We start from the raw sequence: 19,656 nt of genomic DNA on the forward strand, positions 1-19,656 counted from the left end.
AGAAGCACCATAAGAGCTCTACTTCACTATTTCGTATACATTGGGTAGCCTTACCTGCTCTCCCTTGCTGAGGCTGGGCAGATTGAGAAGGTCACTCAAAATAAATGTCCCTCCAGAAAACCCCAGGCTGAGTTTCAGTAGCCTGGTGGGTGACCCAGGCTATTCCCTAGATTAGGGTCTGTGGCACAACTAAAATGATCTCTGATAAATACTCTTTCATTAGAAAAGACTTATCAATCTCCCTGACTTGGACCATGTAAAGAAACATCTGGACACTATAGGACTGTGTGGTTTTCCATTCCACCATTCCACCTTTGAACTTTCTGATAAGTTTGTGCTGAAGATACTGTACTGACCTTTCCAGAACTATATAATGAGGTGCTTTCAGTGGAGCCGGACATGCAGCTAGAGCTTTTTCTTTTCCTTTTCTGTTTTTCAAAGACAGCTGATGTTTCACTCTTTCCATGTTATCTGGCCACCCACCTGTTCCAGCTGTACCAGGACTGTTTCTTTTAGCTAGTAAATCTCAAGGTCACCCTGAGTTTGAGCTAAGATCATGGTCAGAAAATGCAAACATGTACAAATCATATTTGGGCAAGGCCATGTGGCATTCTCCCCACCCTGCTCTCATATCCTATTGATATTTTTTGGAGTCTAGCAACTGTACAAAGCAGCATAAAAGGTTAAAAACAAAAAATTCCCAATGACCATGCTAGCCACAGAGCACTATGTATACCCTGGCTAGCTAATTCAGGCAAATTAAAGCAACCAACAGTCCCTTAGCCCAAGCAATAGTTTGTTGAGGCCTAGGGACACCGCAGACCCATTCCCTATTCCCTAGTCACTTTACCACCCAAAGATCCTCCTGCACTGGTTCTGTAGTATAGGACAGCTTTCTGTTATCAGTGTAGTATAAAGCTGTTGTAAGGGATGAGATTCACCCCCCCAGTCTGTAATGCTAATCAGGCAAAACATGTACGGAAGTTATTTGTATAATAGCAGGGCAACACTATGCTAGCTAATTCCTCAGTTTATAGGTATAAAATAATCCATTTTATTGTAATGTTTGCATCCCTTGCTGCAATACGTGTGTATAAGTGAATTATCTTAATTATCTTTGTGTACATTGGGGAAGTACTTTTTAGTGCTCTCCATCAGTTTTGTGTGTATGTCATACCACTAACCAAGATGACAGGAGATGTGCATGTTCAGTGTTTCTGGGGATCAGGTCCACAGAGTCCAGCTTCCATGTCTAATGGCTTAAGTTAGAGAACACAGGGTGCATCTATACGTGCCCCCGAGTACGCAGTTGTTACTGGGTAGTCATTTAGCACTTGCTTTAGCAAATACTAAATGAGTACATAGTAATTGCCATTATTGCTCAGTCCTGGCAGTGCACTGATTGTTTCTGACCCTGCCAGTATGCAGTAATGAGCAACTGCACAGTAGCACTGGCATCATAGTTCTTGCCTACCAGTGCTATGTTACTGTAGTGATGAGCTACGTCCCCATAACTCATTGCTATGGTGATGTAGTGTCTTGTATGGTCGTGCCCACAGCTCCATAGTTAAAGTCCTCCAATGAGTATGTAGGCCCAGAGGCGCAGCAAGGTCCTGCAGCACCCTGGCAAAAGTGCTTAGCCGCTGGGGGCAGTGGGGAAGGAGTCCCATCTCCTATGCAAGTGGGCAGCCCTGTGCTTCATAATGTATGGGGCTGATGCAGATGAGGAACAGGCTTAGCACGGGGCACCAGGATGCCCCAACCCCCTTGGCAACAGCAGATACAGCCCTTTACTACCCAGCTATAGAAGTCACACAGCCCTGGACACATCTACACATTCACTGATGTGCAGTAGTTACTGTGCATTAGTTTGATACTGGCTTAATGAAGTACTAACTAAATGCACTGGCACATGGGTTTTTTGTGATGCTTACTGTGCAGTAGCCTAATACTACTGAGCAGTAGTGTATTAGCACGGTTTCTGCCCAGTACGGTACTGTGCAGCATTATTTGGTTACTGTGTGTTAAGCATCTCGTGTAGATGCGCCACATGTCCCGTAGTGTAAGGAGGAAGGGATTAAGCTACTTGCTGTCCCTTCCTGGCATTTTTGCCACAGGAGGAGCAGCAAACATGGCACCAGAGACATCCCCTGGGGAACTTGCACTTCAAGGCTGGTGCACCCAGCATGTGGCTAGCTTGTCCCTTGGGTGCAGAGGCCTTGGTGGAGCCCCATGCACGACAGAGTACAGGGCTGCCTGACTTCCGTGACTGGGCACTGCAGAGCTGTTCCTGCTGCAGCAAAGGCTCCCAAGTTAGTGCTTTCGGTGCCATCACTAAGTTGGCACCTGAGATGGTCTACTTGCTCCACCCTAATCATGCCGTTGTGTAGGTCCCTAAACGAGGTGATTTTGAGGGTGTGGCACTGAGCACCCTGAAAATCCTACAGTCTGAAAACTGGGTTCCAAGATCTAAAATCATCCCTTGTCCTTCCTTTTTTCCTGTCCTTCTGACAAGGTATTTAGCAGAATTTGCAGACTCATTGACAGGGTCATGCCACGAGTGCTTCTGCTATCATCTCAAACTCACAACCTCTGGGCTGTCAGCCTTGCACCTTAGTACCCACCCCCAGTGTAAGTGGGTGAAACTATTACTAGGTCCACTATGCGCAACGTTCGGTTTGAGTAAGGCTGATGTTTCTGTCTGCAGTCTATTAGTACCTATTATGTCTCTCTCTTGCTCCATTTTCCTTAGCTCTCCTGACCCTTGCTTTTCTCTTTTATGCTTTTCCCTCTCCATGTCTCTCACTTTTTATCCCTCCATACCTAACCATCATTTCCAGACTACTCTACAGTTGATTTTTTGTAAATAGTGGCCTCTCCCGCCCTATTTTCTCTTAGACCTATATTAGGTGAGGAAGCAAAGCCTTCATTTCTTGTTTTGCATGAGACAGAAACATTCCTATAGTGCAGAAAGAGTGAAAACACACTACAGCAGCACACAAAACAGAGATATAAAGCATGCAGGAAAGTTGTTTAAGGCAGCCAGTTACAGGTCCAGAGTCTCAAAGATGATGCATTTAATTAAACTTTTCAGGTAAGTGAATTGGCCTTTTACTCATCAAGGGAAATCTGAGTGATGTAACGATGGAATTTTCACATGGCCCAGAGTTTCATTACATCATTTCTTAGCATATGAAATATCATTGGGGAATCTTACTTTATTTAACATATTAATAATGAACAGCTGTTTGCATTACAGTCTGCTGGTTAAGAGTGCATGTAGTCAAAATATGATATTAATCTAGTGTAAAACATCAAAATTACATTTTTGTAGACTGGCCAATGTACACTGGGAGAATGAGCTAAACAAGGAGATGACATTGCAAAAGTGAAAATAAAATGTCAAACACAATAAAAGACTAGCAGTACAGAGAAGAAATGTTGGCCCAAGAGGTGTTAGAAGGATTTAACTTAGTTAAGAAACACAGGTAGTTAAGGCATCCAGTGTCTTAAACCGTTCTGCTGCTTAACGTGACTTGAAGCCAAGAATTCTGTGTGGTACACTGTCCACATCACTGCTCTGATAAAATTATAGTTTGACTTGCCTGAATAGTGCACTGTTTTTAAAAAATGTGTAAATTATTAGCTGTTTTCCTCTCTGCAGATTTAATGGGGCCACTTGGCCATTCCTTGCTTCCAACATTTCACAGTCTAGTTGGGTTGTACCTTACATCAACACCCTCACCTCACAAATGCATCCATGAAAAAATCCTTGTTGCTTTAGTAAGAACTCTGGTCTTCCTTCATTAAATTGGTCCTGTATGACAACCAGGAGTATGGAGCAACTTGTAAACTGACATATATACTAAAAGCAGCTATAGAATAAGGTTGCAAGATTGTAGCATAAGGGCACATCTACACAAGATGCTTACTGCACAGTCATAGATGACGTGTGGGTGGGCACTGGGGGGCACATGCCCCCATCTCCAAGATTGACCACCATTGGCTTCTGCGGGTGGTCATCACCACCTCTCCCCCCACCCCCGCATCTGCTGGCAGTCCCCGCTTGCCACCGCTGACACTGCTGCTGGCATCTGTAGGCAGTCCCCGCTCACCACTCGCTGCTTCCTCTGGCCAACAACACCACCAGCATCTGCTGGCGGTCCCTGCCTGCCACTCACCGCTGACGCTGCCACCCACAAATGGTGCCTTCCCAGTCTCAGGAGACACCACTCGTTCCTGTACTCAGTACACTAATTCTACTGTACATTACAGCATCACAGCAAAAGCTGTGCTAGTGTGCTAATGCACAATTGAATTAGCCTACTCTGCATTAAGCATCATGGAGAGACCATGCACCTTTGCTAATGCACAGTAGCACTGGCTACTGTGCATTTAGTTAGTACCTCATATTAGAAGTACTAAACTTAATGTGCAGTAGCAACAGTGCATTTAATGCACATGTAGATGTGTCCTATATGGACTAAAAAACTCTGATCTGTCAGTCCCATCTTTGCCAAAACTAGGTCGAAACACACCTGTTCTTAAACACAAGTTTGGAAGAGAGTTGTGCTCCAGCAGTTTCTCTAGGTAGCACAGACATGACCACTTTGTGCTGTGACACATGGTCTTCCAGATAATGAAGTAAACAGAGGGAGAACCCCACACATGAAGCCTGTTGAATAAAAAGGAAGGATAAGGTAACAACTCAAGACAAAACTGAGTGTGATGAGCCTTTTGGCGGGAATGAGTATATATATATAACAAGAGATGCTATGTGTTATCTTCATGCAAAAGACACACAAAGGCAGAGGATGCAAGTATGTCAAAGATATATTGCCTTCAGAAGGACAGAAGATTTATGGTAACTTCACATGCAAGTGAATGCTGTGGTTAAGACTGGACTACAGTAACTGTGATAAGGGCCACTGTCTTAAACTTTCTGACGTTCTCCTCTTCATCTGTCTGGTCTCCATTCAGTGATGAAACAGAGTGTTGTTTTTTTCATGGAAAATGTGGGCAAAATAAATACTTGTAGTTGTTTAAGTTGAGAAAAGACTTTCCACTCCCCTGTAGCCAGGATTCCTATGCTCTTTTCCACACATAACTAAAAGCAATAGTTAAAATCTTGACACATATGTGATCATGGATATTGAACAATTAAGTGCAATAAAAAATACAAGGTATGAACACTTAAAATGTGTACACCAAGGATGTATAATACTCGACTGTGTTACGTTTGAGAGCTCGCACCTGTAGTAGCATCTGTCTCTGCACTTTTATCTTTGTATGTCCTCAGTCATCCTTCAGGACTTGAACTGGCTTAAAAGTTTAGATGTTTTAAAGTGCTTTTTTCACTTAAGTGGTTTAGGGACTTTTTTTTGTCTGTAATGGGTAAAACAAGAATCTTACAAGCCTTTCTTTCTTTCTTTCTTAGGAAATTAAATGATAAAATTCTTGTGTTCATTCAGTTGTTAATTTTTATTAAACTATGTGCAAAGTCAAGAAAGGGATTATCAGGATCCAATGGGAAGGGTAAATTAGCCCAGCTGCATGGCCACAATATGCTCTATGCCTACTTTGTTTACTAAAAGGAGGAAAGTTTGCCTATCCCTATAGCTAAATATGTTGTATGAGCAATACAAATGTGTGAGCAATACAACATGCATGTGTGTGTCACCACTAAAAAAATTAACATTTGCATTTCCTGATAATTTATCATTTTAACCATGTAATCTTAACAGTTTAGTACAGCCTTGATTCAGCTAAAAAATTAAGAAAGTCAGTGGGACTTCAGTACATGCTTGTGCTTTGCTGAATAGGGATGGAGCAAAGCAGGCGTTTAGGTGCCTTGTTGAATCCTGTGTAATGCAGCATTTTAGCTCACAGTGGCCGCATCTACACAAGACGCTTACATTTAGTACCTGTATAAACAAGTACTAAATAGCCAGAGTTACTGCACAGTAGTGTCACTGAACGGCTTTTAGGTGACGCTGACTGTGCAGTAGCTCATTACTACTGCGCAGTAGCATCAGGTCATGCTTCCTGGCACACGATGCGACTGCGCAGTGTTAACAAGCTACTGCACAGTCAGTGTCTCGTGTAGACATGGCCAGTGTAAAGTGTTTGCATAACATACCTAACCAGAAATGATCACTTCAATCCTTAGCTTTCTCTGCTGTTTACCATGTGCTCTGATACAAGCTGAGCCCTTACTGGAAGAGTGTGCAGAAGTTAACAGCTGCAATGCTAACATTCCCCATTGCAGGCAATACATTGCATGAAACATGTCTGCATCATTAACCTTCATCTTTTCATTGTAGCTTCTCCCCCCCCCCGCCCAGACTCTAAAACTTTCATTTATCTTAACAAGGGGATGCCACAAGTGTAAACTGCAACTGATCCTTTTGTAAGCAGTACACACTTAACAGTTGAAAAAGCAGCATCAAAATTTTTACACAGGATATTGAGTTTAATGCTGTTAAGCGAAAATGATCCATCTTCCCTATAGAGAAGGCATTACGTCACAGAAAGGATGGAAACAAAGAGCTCTCAGGGACTGGGATAGGCAAACTTTCCTCCTTTTACAGGAAATGGGTGAAGCCTTGCTTGAAATTATTACTCAGACGTTTTGTGCTGTGAAGGAAATGTCTCCCGATAGCACAAGCTATTGGTTTCCTGTTGTGAACTAACAGTTTTTGGCATAACCAAGAATGGACAGGAAGGGCAAATGATTGGGGGTCATTTGGAGAGTCTCATTTTAATGAACAGTGCAGCCCAAGCAAATGGGAAGAAATTTGGGCAGCAGAAAAGCTAAAATAAAAACGCGGATCCGTTGTTGTTCATTAGGGCATCTTTGTGGGGGAAAAAATACATCAAGTGTTTGCAAGCTTGGCAGAAAAACTAGGTGTGACACTATTGTTTAACAGGAAGCACACTAGGGGAGAGAGCCATTTTTATCCTACCTAATGAAGAGACCGGTTCAACAAAATATACATCCGATTTCTACTGAAGAAGACAATTTTGGAGAGCTTTCACAGATGCTAGATTTCTTTTTTTCTTTTCTTTTAAATGGGTCCCTATAACTGAGGCACTTTCAAGTGTCCTTTTTCAGTTGTACTATATAAATAGCGTTGCTATCAGCAACCTGACATTGCCATACTAGTGGCACTGGTGGCCTGAGGTTTTTTCCATTCCAACTAATGAACTCTGGAGGAAAGGGGCATTCAAGACAACCCCCTTCCGCCTGCTTAAATCAGATAACTATGTGGGTGGCTTCTTGTGAGCTGCTGCAAGAAAGAGCAGGAAGGTGGCTTGTACCTCCTAAGACCTGGAAGGCCTACTTCAGCCTCGACTGCATGTTAAACCCTGAAGACTGCCCTAATTCTTCTCTCAGCTGTCATGATCCACATGGACATTGTGGCAGCTTCCTGATCTGAAGATGCTGCCTAAGAACAAGATGCAGACCTGGCTGTGTACCTCTACTCATGGTATACGAGCCAAGCTTTACAGATTGCATCCAGGAAGAGCGCACACCAACTGCAGATGCTTCCTCAGCCTGACGAAGGGTGTTTAGACCCAGACTCTTGCAAAGAAGAATTTTTCCAACTGTTTGAGTTGGTCTAATAAAAGATATCATATTTACCCAAAGAACATTGTCTGCCTATGTCATTAGACCGACGCAGCTACAACCTATACCCCTTTACAGACTCTTTTTACTGGCTTACCTAGTTCAAAATGGCTTCATAGTTCAGGGACCATTTCCCTCTGTAAGACATGGAGCACCCATTAAAGTCCTTCTTATGTAAATGAGCGCTGGGAGAGCTGAATCTCACAGAACTACAATTTCATTACATCACATTACATTACCGAAATCAGAAAAGAAGTCTCTACAATGCTGCGGATCTCTTTTGAAAGGGGGGAGGGGTAGTACATTTAAATAATCGAAGGGTTCAAGATAAATAAAAGCTACTTAAGTTTTTTAGCAGCCAGTTTTGGTGGCCATAGATGTCACTGTTATGAAAATTATTTTGATTGTGTGGAAGTGTATGTCATAGCAAATTATCTGCCTATTTCAGAAAACTCAGCTACATGAAAGGAGTTACTCCTTGTTTGCCAACACTTAAGAGACCTTTCCTAAAGTGTTTTTCATGATGCCAATTCCACAACAAGATTCTAAAAAGGTGCTTACACTCTTCTTTTTGAACAGCACAAGGATGGATTTACAAAAGCCATGTACAACAACATTTCTGCTTTCTGTTTGAAAAAACACAAGCTTCAGTCATATTTGGATCACACATTTTTAACATCTCCTTTTAATTATTTTTTTTTGTTTCCATTTAGAATTGCCAACATTTCCATGGAAACCCACCGCCAAAATAAAGACTTTCCCAGCCTTATGAGAGCACACCTGCAAGAACCAGAATCACACCTAGCCTTTGCCTTCTTCATTTTGGTGTCACCTAAGGACATTTTTTATGTTACATGTAAGTTGTTGTCTCAAAATTTGTGGAATGAATATGCTTCCTCAAAATGGATATCACTTGAAATCTTGCCATAGAGTTATAACAAACGTTTACTTTGCTATCCAACAGTCTGCCCTTAAAAATACTATTTCATTTTCTTTTTAAAGGGGAAAAGACAAACAAAAATACCCTTGTAGAGCTGAGCTTTGCAGTTTTGTGATAACAGGACTAAGGATAGTTAGAAACCGTTTATCAGAATCTGAAACAAACAATCAACTCTAATAATTTAATTCACCTCTACCTTCAGTTAAAACTGTTACTTTTTTTGAGGGAGGGGGCACGGTTTTTTTGTTTGTTTGTCTAAATTGTTCATTGTACCAATACACATGCAGGGGCAGATCCAGGAGGGGAGTGCAGTGGTACAGTTGCAACCCCCATCCCCATCCCTTTGAATCCTGCTCCACCCAAAAACTTTAAATCAACTGCCCAGGAGGTGCAGTGGCATTTTAATTCAGGCAGCTCTGAGGTCATCACTTCACAGGTGTTAACAACCCTTTCTCCTTGATGTTACACTCTTCAAACTATTCTTTCTTCTGCATTTTTGCTGTCTGTTTAGCCATTCCTGGTTTTGATTCTCTCCTATTTTACAGTCTGGCAGATTAGAGCTGCTAGGACCCTGCTAAAGCTAAAATCCTTAATTTAGGTGTGATAATATTAACTCTGGTGCAGAAACGAGTGACACTAAAATATTGGAGGCACCGTCAAAACACTCAAGAAAACCTGATTTTGTTTTATGAATCTGAATAAGAGATGCACATTTAAATATAATGACCATGGAATAACAAAACAATATTTCTGACTTTTTTTGGCCTAGTTTATGGGTTTTTTTAATTTAACATAAAATGTAGTAAATTAGTGCACATTCCAATAAAGTTATATTTGTTTGTACTTTGATCTCAAGCTGAAAAATGTAGCACCAGGCCCTTATCTTATTAGTAAAGCTTCTAGTTTTTCTTTAACTGGAGAAAAATATATGTTGTGTTATGTGGTGATGTCTCACACTATCTGCACCCCACTTTTCAAAGTCCCAGATCCGTCCATGTACACAGTTTCATATTTTTGGTAAGGTTATTTATCATCCTTTAGGATATATGTATCAGCATTTCTAAATAATGTCATTTGCTGCTACTAGACAGGTAACTTGCTGAATTAAATTTAGGATTATATTCAAAGGAAAAAGGTGTGCATGCAGACGAGCACACACGTGCCTGCACATAGACATGGGACTCCAGAAGCTCTTGATCCAGTGTCTCAACGTGAAGCTTTTCATTAGCTTCAGTGGCATTTAAAATCAGGGCTATAATGCAGAAGACCAAACTCTAGTAGGTTGTTTCTGCCTAGTAAAGGCGTGGAACATGTTTATTGTTGAACAGTTTGTTGGTCATAAAAATTCCCTGTTTAAGTCTATTTAAATTGCTAATTTTGTACATATACAATTTTAGATACAGGGTCAACTTTCCAGCCGCCCGGTCTCAAATTTTACATGCACAGCTATTTTTTTTTTTTTAACTGTCTGTTTGGTTGGGTTTTTTTGCAAGGGGGGTGTTAAGGAAACTGGTAAATTTGCATGTTCAAATAGTGTTTGTTTTTCTAAACAGTCCACTATGGATGCTAACTTGAGTACACAAAATTAGTGACTGGATTGAACTTGGCTAACAATGTGGCCCTTACCAGGTGTGTGTGTGTGTGCATGCACATACATATTTTAAATACATGTGCATATAAAGTCAATGTCTAACCTGTTAAGATAGTTGCATGGAAAGATTCTGCTACTCTTTTTCAGATATTTTAACTCTGTGATGACTTAACAGAGAACATACTCCATACAGCATACCAAAACATTTAGTCTTTGTATGTTTTTGAGGCACAGTATCAATTTTATAGCATCAGAGCAGCATTATATTGATTCAGCACATGCACACCAATGGAAAAATGGAGGCTTTTTGACCAGGAAACAGTTTTCAAGAAACACTTCCACAGTGAGTGAAACATTTTAGATGATTTCTGAAATACCTGACCCTTGTCCCTTTACTCAGTAGTCAGATAATCTGCTAATTTTCTTGATTATCTTTTTGAAGTCAATGAGATATTTTGTGACCTTACATGCTATTCAACACAAAAAGGTGCGTCAGCATGTGCATGTAAAGGACTATTAAAGAATATTCACAGAAAGCAAGTTTTAACCTCAAACAAGAGTATCCTCACTGAGAGACCTGGATCAGAAAATGTATTTATTCAGCCTTCAGAAAGAAACTGTATGTGTGACCCGTTAGTACTGTATAAAAACACAGCGGCAATGGTGAACAGCAAATATAGCAAATCGATCTAGCTGAATGCGTTTTAAGTTTAGACATCAACGTAGACCTATTTGTGGTGTGTACATGCTTGGCTCAATGCTGTAAGTCAGTCATTCCCACCTATCCTTTTGTACCACCTCAGACTGTTATTTCATCAAAGCATATAAATTAAGCAGGGCTAGACTTGCCTGATGCTCATAGTCCTGCACTGATAATTCACAAGGTAACACTCTTCCCTCTGACTACACTAAACCCAAAGCATGCTATTAAAATAACTCTTGTTGAAGGAACCTTCTTTTAAATCGCATTTAAAACACCAGTGTTTTGAATACTTGCAGTTATTAAAGTTGCTGTATCATTTAGTGTAAGAACAGAAATGTTATCCCCAACATCCTGGCCAAATTCCAGCTCATATAATTATACAATCTACCAGCTGAAATTCCCCTCACAGTTTCACTTCTTGTCCTAAATACTCACTTATTTAGTGCTTCTTCACATTGTCAAATCAAGTCAGTTGTTCCCAGGAAGGTGGCTGCATATCATATCAGTGGTGGGTAAGGGGACTCCAGTAACTATTTTCGTACAAAAAGGGGTCTTGATATTGCATGTTTACTGCTGTACTCCTTTAGATGGATTTGGTATGCCAATTAGAGTCGACCATGAACATCAAATTTAGAAGGTTGTTTAGATGAGCATCAATTTAGATGGGGGTTACTTTAGAAGCAGTCAAATTAAAAGAATAAACCAATACAGGGTTTCATTTGTATCAGATATCTAAACTGCATTCAGGAAAAAAAATAAATCAGGAGGGCTAACTCTTTAGCAGGGAAGGGAAGAAATGAAATCAGTTTTATAGGAAGCTGTAAAGTTGGTATAGATATCAGATCAGTTGTAAAATTGCTTTTTATCAATTTGGACAGATGCTCTATATTAGCTAAGCCACCTTCCTTGTAACATGCTAAAAATCAGTCCTTTCATTTGTGCTTGCTTTCTGGAGCTGATGAGATATAAACAGTGCAATACAACTTTAGCTCAATAGGAATGTGTTGTGATTCACTCTCTAGTGCATGTCAGTTCCATCCTGAATAGGTGGTTAGTGGTTTGTTTAAAGGTCTAGAGGACAAAGCAAAAATTGGACCTAGCCACCTTTATGGTAATAATATAGCTGACATACGTTACATTTTGCAGGGATGGCATGTTTCACAAGGACTTATGTGAGAGTTTTGATTGCTACAATGGTAGTCATTAAAACAACCAGCTTTTGCCATCTGTCAGGAGGCGTAGCTGAGAAAAGTAAAAATAATAGGAGAGTGGTGTTATAGATTAGGATATATGGAACATACATATGGCATAAACATACAGAAAAAATGTGGTATATATGGGCAAATATTGTCATTTTAATGACCACTAGTGGGAGCAGTATTTAAGCAAGTCAGACAGAAAATATCAAACACCTTGTTTGGCAAAGGAGCATATGTTTTAGGAAGAAGACCATCGTTTTACGTATTTTACCGTAATGGGCAGCATAGTTTTAAAAAGATAATATGTTTCTACACTGACCTTTTAGATTCAGTTTCTCAAGCTGGTGACAAGTGTTCATTTAAAGGCGCAATGGTATCTGAGCCCTGATCCCAACAATTGTGTCTCCTGCCATGCTATATGTACATGGCAAGATACAGGATTTGGGGAATTTGGGGATCAGATCCCAAAATCACACCCTATTTACCAGTTCAGGGGGGAGCCCAGGATCATGATCCCAGGCTCTTTCTGCACCAGCAAGTTGAAAGCCAAGTGCTTGACAATCAGCTGATTGTCATCTGGCTCCACGAGCACACTGGGGCTTGAACAGGCTCCCATGCAGCCCCCATAGCTGCATGACTTGGGCAGTGACTACACCGGGGCCAGTTTGAGCCCCAGTAAGATCCCAGTTCCAGCTGGCGGGGACCACACTGCAGCCAGTTGAAAACCCTGTAGTCTTAACCCTGCCACATGTTCAATTTTAAGATGCAATGGAAACCAGCCACAAAAATATTATGCAAATTTTGCATAACCTTTTGTGGCTGGTTTCCCTTTTTGTAGCACCATTCATTCCCTGAATGTATGGCTGGGTTACTATTTAAGATGCGATTAACAGACTGATTGCAGGTTAGCATCACATCTGCCAGGGGTACTAAATAAACCTACCTTAATGACAAGCTTCAGGACATAACCCCCTCAGCATTGAGGTTGTTATAGATGTGAAAAAAAAAATCAGCATAAATATTCTAACTACTCACTTACTGATTTGTCTTTTAGACTCAAAATGGCCTGATTTTAAGTGTTAAACACAATCGGGGGGCGGGCGATAGTCCTTACTCTGAATTTCCTTGGTTGAGCTGCCCTGCCTTGAATCCCAGTGTGAACTCAAATGACAAATTGCAACCCTAAAAGAAAGGGCGTCTTCTCCTGACCTACATATTAGGCCTGAAACCTCATTTAAAACTACTTTAACTTTCATTCTCTGTTGACCTCTACCTGGAACACAGCGTTATTTTCTTGTGAGAGCTCTGGATAATCTCATGGGGTGACTTCAAAGCCATGAAATTCAGCCACTCTACCTTTCACTTCTAATGCTGTCTTGAGGGGAAGGATTTTGATAGGAAGCTGCAGTTTCCATTAGTGCTAGAGCCACAGAGATTGACGTATGAGAACAGACCAGTGCTCCGTCTACTCCCATATCCTGTCTCTGACAGTGACCAATGCCAGATGCTGTAGAGGAAGGCATACCCTCCCAACCCCCAAAATGCTTTAACTTGTGCAAAGCTCTACCCTTGGGATGATGAATTCTTCCTGAGCCCAGCTGGACAATTACTTATGCCCTGATCACAAAGCGCATTAGCTCTTAATCTTGTTATAATTCATGAGCAGATCTCTCTCTTCTTACTCACATAAATGTCACATCCTTTCATATATTATTACAAGTCATTGCTGCAATAATATTCTACAGTGACAAGTAACACTGTCAGAACAGCTAGCTTCACAAGGAAGTAACACGTTTTTGGGAGAATTTTCCTGAGAAGTTACTGACTCCTTATTGCCACCACGCACTTACCCAAAATGACTGCATGCCACGCACTGAATACCAACTGTTCAGCATGTTTGCATGGAGAATACAATCTGCAATATTTGAATCTAATCTGTTTTAATTGCACAATACAACATCTGCACCTAGGGCACCAATGTGTCTGACACACACAAGTTTCACTATGTGGGAGCACGAGGCTTTGTGTTACTGGGGAAAGCACCATCCTGTCCAGAATTTAGGGAGCATGCCGTCCTACTCCCCACCAGCCTGCCCTGTTAGCTGCGGAGGGAAGGATTTCGACATACACACTTTGTAGTGGCAAATGCCCTTGGTGAGGGCACCTAGTAGGGGGAACTGGCTGCATTCAACTCCACTAGTCCATGCCTCAGAGTCCAATCAGACAGATGCATGTATTACTTGAGGTGCTGCTGTTTTGGCCGTCTGGACGTCTGGCTGCTGTCAGGCTCATTTTTCATCTAGATGGCCATAACCATCTTGGCAATGGCCCTGGCTGCTTCTGTTTGTTCTTAACAGTCTCCATTGCTCTAGCCAACTGTTTAGAGGGGTCCTGGCCCTCATGGCAATTCTTTTTTTCTTTTTGCTTCATGATCTCGTAACTATTGATTTTTAAAACAACATCCCCCCAGTGGCCACTTCTCATTTCCTCTTGGTAGCTGTACATGCAACAATTGTGCTTTCTGAATAATTTTTTTTGACAGTGATTCACCCAGTTCCTCTCAGTCACCCTCTTCCCCACAGCTGGCAAATGAAAGGAAACAAGTATAACAGTCCATCTGGCTGTAGCATGCATGCAAGGAAAACATACAGGCACAGGCATCTAGAAAAGGTGCAGTTGTAGGATTGTTCTCAGCCCCAGCACCCATCTGTTCCCCAGGAGAAGACGTGGATTTTGAGCAGAATTGGTTCCTACTGCATCCTGCTATTCTGTCCACCTCTGATCTTTTAAGGCCCTACAGCCTGGGACATGGCGTCAGAAAGAGAAAAGTCAGCAAGTGAAGCACTGCTGGATTCTATACAGCTCTGAGAGAAAGCTTCACTGATAGGATAAGCAAACACTTTTTCTGAAGCTTTGTTTGTCTTGTTCTCTCAAATCTCCTCCCATTGTCTAGTTCTGATCTTAGCTCAGCAAAAAAGTTCCCCAATAAATTTTAAGTCCCAAAAAGTTAAAAAAAAAAAAAACCCCAAACCCTAAATAAATACTGTCCTCAAACTGGCTCTACCTGATCCTTCCCTGGCGTAAACAGCCACTGGCATTCTTATTGCCCTCCATCAGCAACCCTGTAAATGTTTTATTGTTAGAGGGAAAAGTTATGCTTCTTGCCTTGATTCTGTGGCTAGCTTTGTACAGTGCATGTTTCACTGCCTCTTAGCTGGGCAGCCATGCAGAGAAACCGATCCTAAAATAATCTGTGGCTGCAGTGAGACTAGGTCAATACTGTACCATCCTCTACTGAAGTAGGGGGCAAGAACAAGATGATTCACAGATCCACAGAATTTGAAGGCTGGAAGGGGCCCTGTGAGATCATTGTGTCCAGCCCCCTGCTCTAGGCTGAGACCACTCTGTCTCTACATTTTCTCTCTCTTCCCCCTTTTACAAGTCTATTCTCCCTACTAATCTAGTAGTGTGTGCACACACCTGTGTAATAAACACACCTTATTTATTTATAATTTTCCTTTAGCGTATTATAAATACACTACAGGAATATTTTAATGACTGGCAAGTCAAGACTTTACAGTTAGAAAAGTTAGTATGAAGATTGCCTGTGCAAATACTTGCAAACCTTCTGTGTATGCGCATGTCTAAAAAAATTACACAATCACACAGCATTTCTTCCATATAGCTCCTTGGCATCCTAAAATGAGGCAGGGATGACTCAGGGCATGTTTCCATTTTTGCCATATTGCTTCAGATTTTAAACTCAAGGCTACAACATTGTCAGTACTTTGAACTGAGACACTGAGCTCTTAGTAGTCAGCCAAGTACAAGGAAGAATATTTACTTTGATTTTTGCAGGGTATACCCTGCTCACAATGAAACATGCCACATACCTCTAATTCCTGCTGCCAGCTCCCGCAAGAAGTAAGTGGGGCTAGCTAGGCTTATGGCCTTGATGCAGGATGCTACTATCAGCACTCAAAATTAACTGGAGAAAATCAGTAGCAGCAAACAACAAATCTTAATTCTCATTTTACTGTGGAACGCACGGTTGTTTTACTGAACTTGCATGGTCTATGCGGAAGCGTTAAATCGAGTAGTTGTAAAACAAAAGTTTACTGCACCTTTGGTGTGAAGACCTGAACTTGAAACAAGCCTGGATAAACGTATGTAATTCTTCCCAGGAACACATCCGCACTACAGATGTGGCTGAAACACAAAAGAGAATGACTTGAATCCAAAAAGTTCCCGTTTTCAAGAATGGGAGGTTTGAATTTAGTCAAACCTGCTATGCATGGCAAACATCCTCTACTACTACTGTCCTGAAAAACCCCACTTCTAAACGCCTGCTGCCTTGATCACTTGTTAGTCATGGCCTCAACATAAATATATTTTCATGCCTATGAACATGGGCTGCTTGCCAGCTTGTAGAAGGGAAAGATGTTTAAATAGCTGCTGTGCTATGGCTCCTTTTTATAAAGCAAATATTGCATGTTCAGTGTACGGTGATCTTCAGATCAGAGTGTAGAGTAAATGGAATTCAGAAGCCTTTCCAAGTCACTTCCTGTGTAAAGCCCTGAACAGACAGCCCAGAAGTGAAGTAAGGAACAACTTCTCCCTCCGCCCCTTTGGGCAGCATGCACACACACTTTTAGCAGAACCTAAATAAGAAAATGCACCTACATCCACTTCCTTGCAGTGGATGAAAAGAGAAGGGAAATGAAAAAAAACCTGAGGGCATGCCGTGCCAAATTCAAATGCAGAGCAATTTCCAACTTCTGGACTAATAATTTCTTCCCTACGCACTTGATTTCTTTGCGTCTTTGCTTGTATTCCATGAAGGAGGGGGGGGAAAAAAAACACCTTGGCCCACAAGTACTCAGTATACACAGATGAAAGCGCAAGAGGCCTTAAATGACTTCAGCAGGAAACTACTGGGAAGGGGAGTGGTCTGCTTTCCGACAGCCCCATTACACATTTCTAGGAAAAAACTTTTCAAGCTCTGTGTACTTGAAACAAGACAGAATTACTGCGTTGCCTCTCTGTACAGGTCCTCAAAAACAAAATCCTTCCTTTTTTTTTTTTTTTTAAATGTATCCCAGCATCACTGGCTCAAAAACAGCTTTCAATCTAGAAAGGAAATTCAAGAGTCAGTAAGTTAAGTTATACGAACAGGACCAATGCTGGTCTCAGGTAACCGTTAGGTACATTTTGTTCTGCTCTCTCGTTCATAAATCCTTCTCCCACCACCCAAATGCATATGCACTGAGCTCAGGAGTCTGCCCACTTAGTAGTGATGACAAAGCATGAGACTACTACAGCCTCTGTGACGGGGAAGCTGAGTAATAACTGACTCCAGCCAAATAGATCACTGGGATGTAAGGTCATCCTGGAACTCTGATTTCCATGTTTTCCTCTTGATAAATTGCTCTGGGAACAATCTTCTCTCACATAATGTAATCAAGAATTAGAAAGTCACTGCCACTTACCACAGGGTTGCAGTTCCTGGCCTGACTGGCTGTGCTGGGAATTTAACTGCCGTCTCCACCCTAGGAGCATGTGGAACCAATGTAAAAGCTAACACAATTCAGATCTTAAAATGGAGTGATGTTGCTGTTCCAGCTGTTTTTGTAAGCCGGCAAGAATGATTTTCTGGACGAGGCCAAAGCATTAAAGGAAAACAGAGGTGAGGAATGGTTCCTAGTTGAGCAGCATGTGCTGGGAAGCATGTGCTGGTGACAACCAGGAAAGAAAAACACATCCTTGGACTGAGTAGTTGGGAAAAAGTTCTTTGCAAGCTTTCAGGCACCAAGCACCCTTCTTCAGGCATTGGGAGACTTTACCTTGGAGATCTCAGAACAAGAGCAGAGCCTCCCAATGCCTGAAGAAGGGTGATTTTGCCCAAGAGCTTGCGAAGAACTTTTTTCCAACTGTTCAGTTGATCTAATAAAAGATAATCACACCAACACAAAGAACCTTGCCTGCCTGTGCCCTTAGATCAACATGGCTACAACCAACAGCCCCACATCCTTGGACTGCGTTATGTAATGCCATATCCAGGAACAAGCCAGTCAAAAGGACGTGATTCTTATCCTTGAGTATTTCACAGGAGAGATGCACAGGTCTTTACCTGGGAATGTCAGAGGCCTGTTTATATGAGAAGGTGAAGACAGATGGTGGCCTGAGGGCAAACAGCAATGGCTCACAGTACCACTTTCACTCCAGTAAACAAGGTTTCCTGACTGCAAACTAGATCTGGTAACATGCAGTTACAAGCAGTGTGGTGCACATAGCTTTGTGGTACTGTTCCCTTGCTCATCTGTCTCCCTACTGAGGATGCGAGAGGTTTCAGTAGTCTATGTACTATCTTGATCCAATTTAACTTTCACCTCTAGTTTGGGTTAAAACATGAAATAATTCTGCCCTTGAAGAAACTAGCACAACTGTTAGCTTACTGTTGATATCCAGGGATGGTTAAAGTCGCTGGCAGGATGCAGAGAATGAGTTTTCATATTACTCCTGCAGCTGCTGCTTGCAGCTCTCAGCCTATCAGCTGAAATTCTCAGTCTGTTGCTAATGCTGAGCCATATTTTGATTATGTTCTTTCCCCCTTCCATCCTTACTTCCTTGGCTTCCTTCCCTTACTGCTCAGCAGAAGAATAGGGTAAGGGACCGTTAAGGGAAAACAGCAGAGGTAAGGAATGGCTCCTAGTTGAGCAGTGTCCACTGGAGAAAGGTGCCTACAAGGATAACCTAAATTGAGAGATGATTTGGAGGCCTGACTAGACTAACCCCTGTCAGAAGCTCTTAGACTTCTCTAGCAAACAGGTGTCCAGATGTACACTAACCCCACTCACAATTTGCATGTTCCTATAGCAAGTCTCAAGGATCTACGTAATGGCATATGGAGCCATTATTGAAAATCCTGCCCATTTTACCTTGCTAGTTCAACTCTAGCTTGAGAAACAGTTATTTTCAACATGCAGCTTCACCATGTCCAGACCTACTCCAATGAAGGGCCCCTATCTATGTGCATACTGCCCTTCCAGGAGGTTCAGCTGTTCCTTTGGGTACAAGTATGTGAGAGACAGACCTCTAACTAGAGCCTTAGTAAGGACCACCAGTTTCAATCCCTCTTAATACTATGCTGGCATATTCTTGATGACTAGGCATCTCTCTGTCCTTTCAGCAATAACCTCTTCAAACTGCACTTCTTGCCAATGTGGAAGCCAGCCTACACTCTACACGCTCTGATCACAGGCAAGACTGATCCTAACCAAAGCCCAATCTTCATCTAAGTGAGACCAGTAAGGACCGAAAGGTCTGAAGCAACAACTTCAGGTCCAGCACCAATAAAAGGAGGGGAAGTGTGCTATTGACAGTGCGTACAGCACAAGATAGCTTCATATATGCATAAGGCACTGCGCTTTATATCTAGATAAGGCCACGAAATAGGAAATGAAAGAAAAACTAAACAAACAACCCCCTCCCCAGAAACTCCCCCCTTCCCCCAGGTCTTAAGACCATTTTATAATTCCACAAAAAACCCCAGGGGAATGCCTCTTACAAACACTGGCAAGCCTGCAATTCTCA

This window comes from Crocodylus porosus, unplaced genomic scaffold (genome assembly GCF_001723895.1).
Source record: "Crocodylus porosus isolate Cpor-Errol unplaced genomic scaffold, CroPor_comp1, whole genome shotgun sequence".
Taxonomy (NCBI): Eukaryota; Metazoa; Chordata; order Crocodylia; family Crocodylidae; genus Crocodylus; species Crocodylus porosus.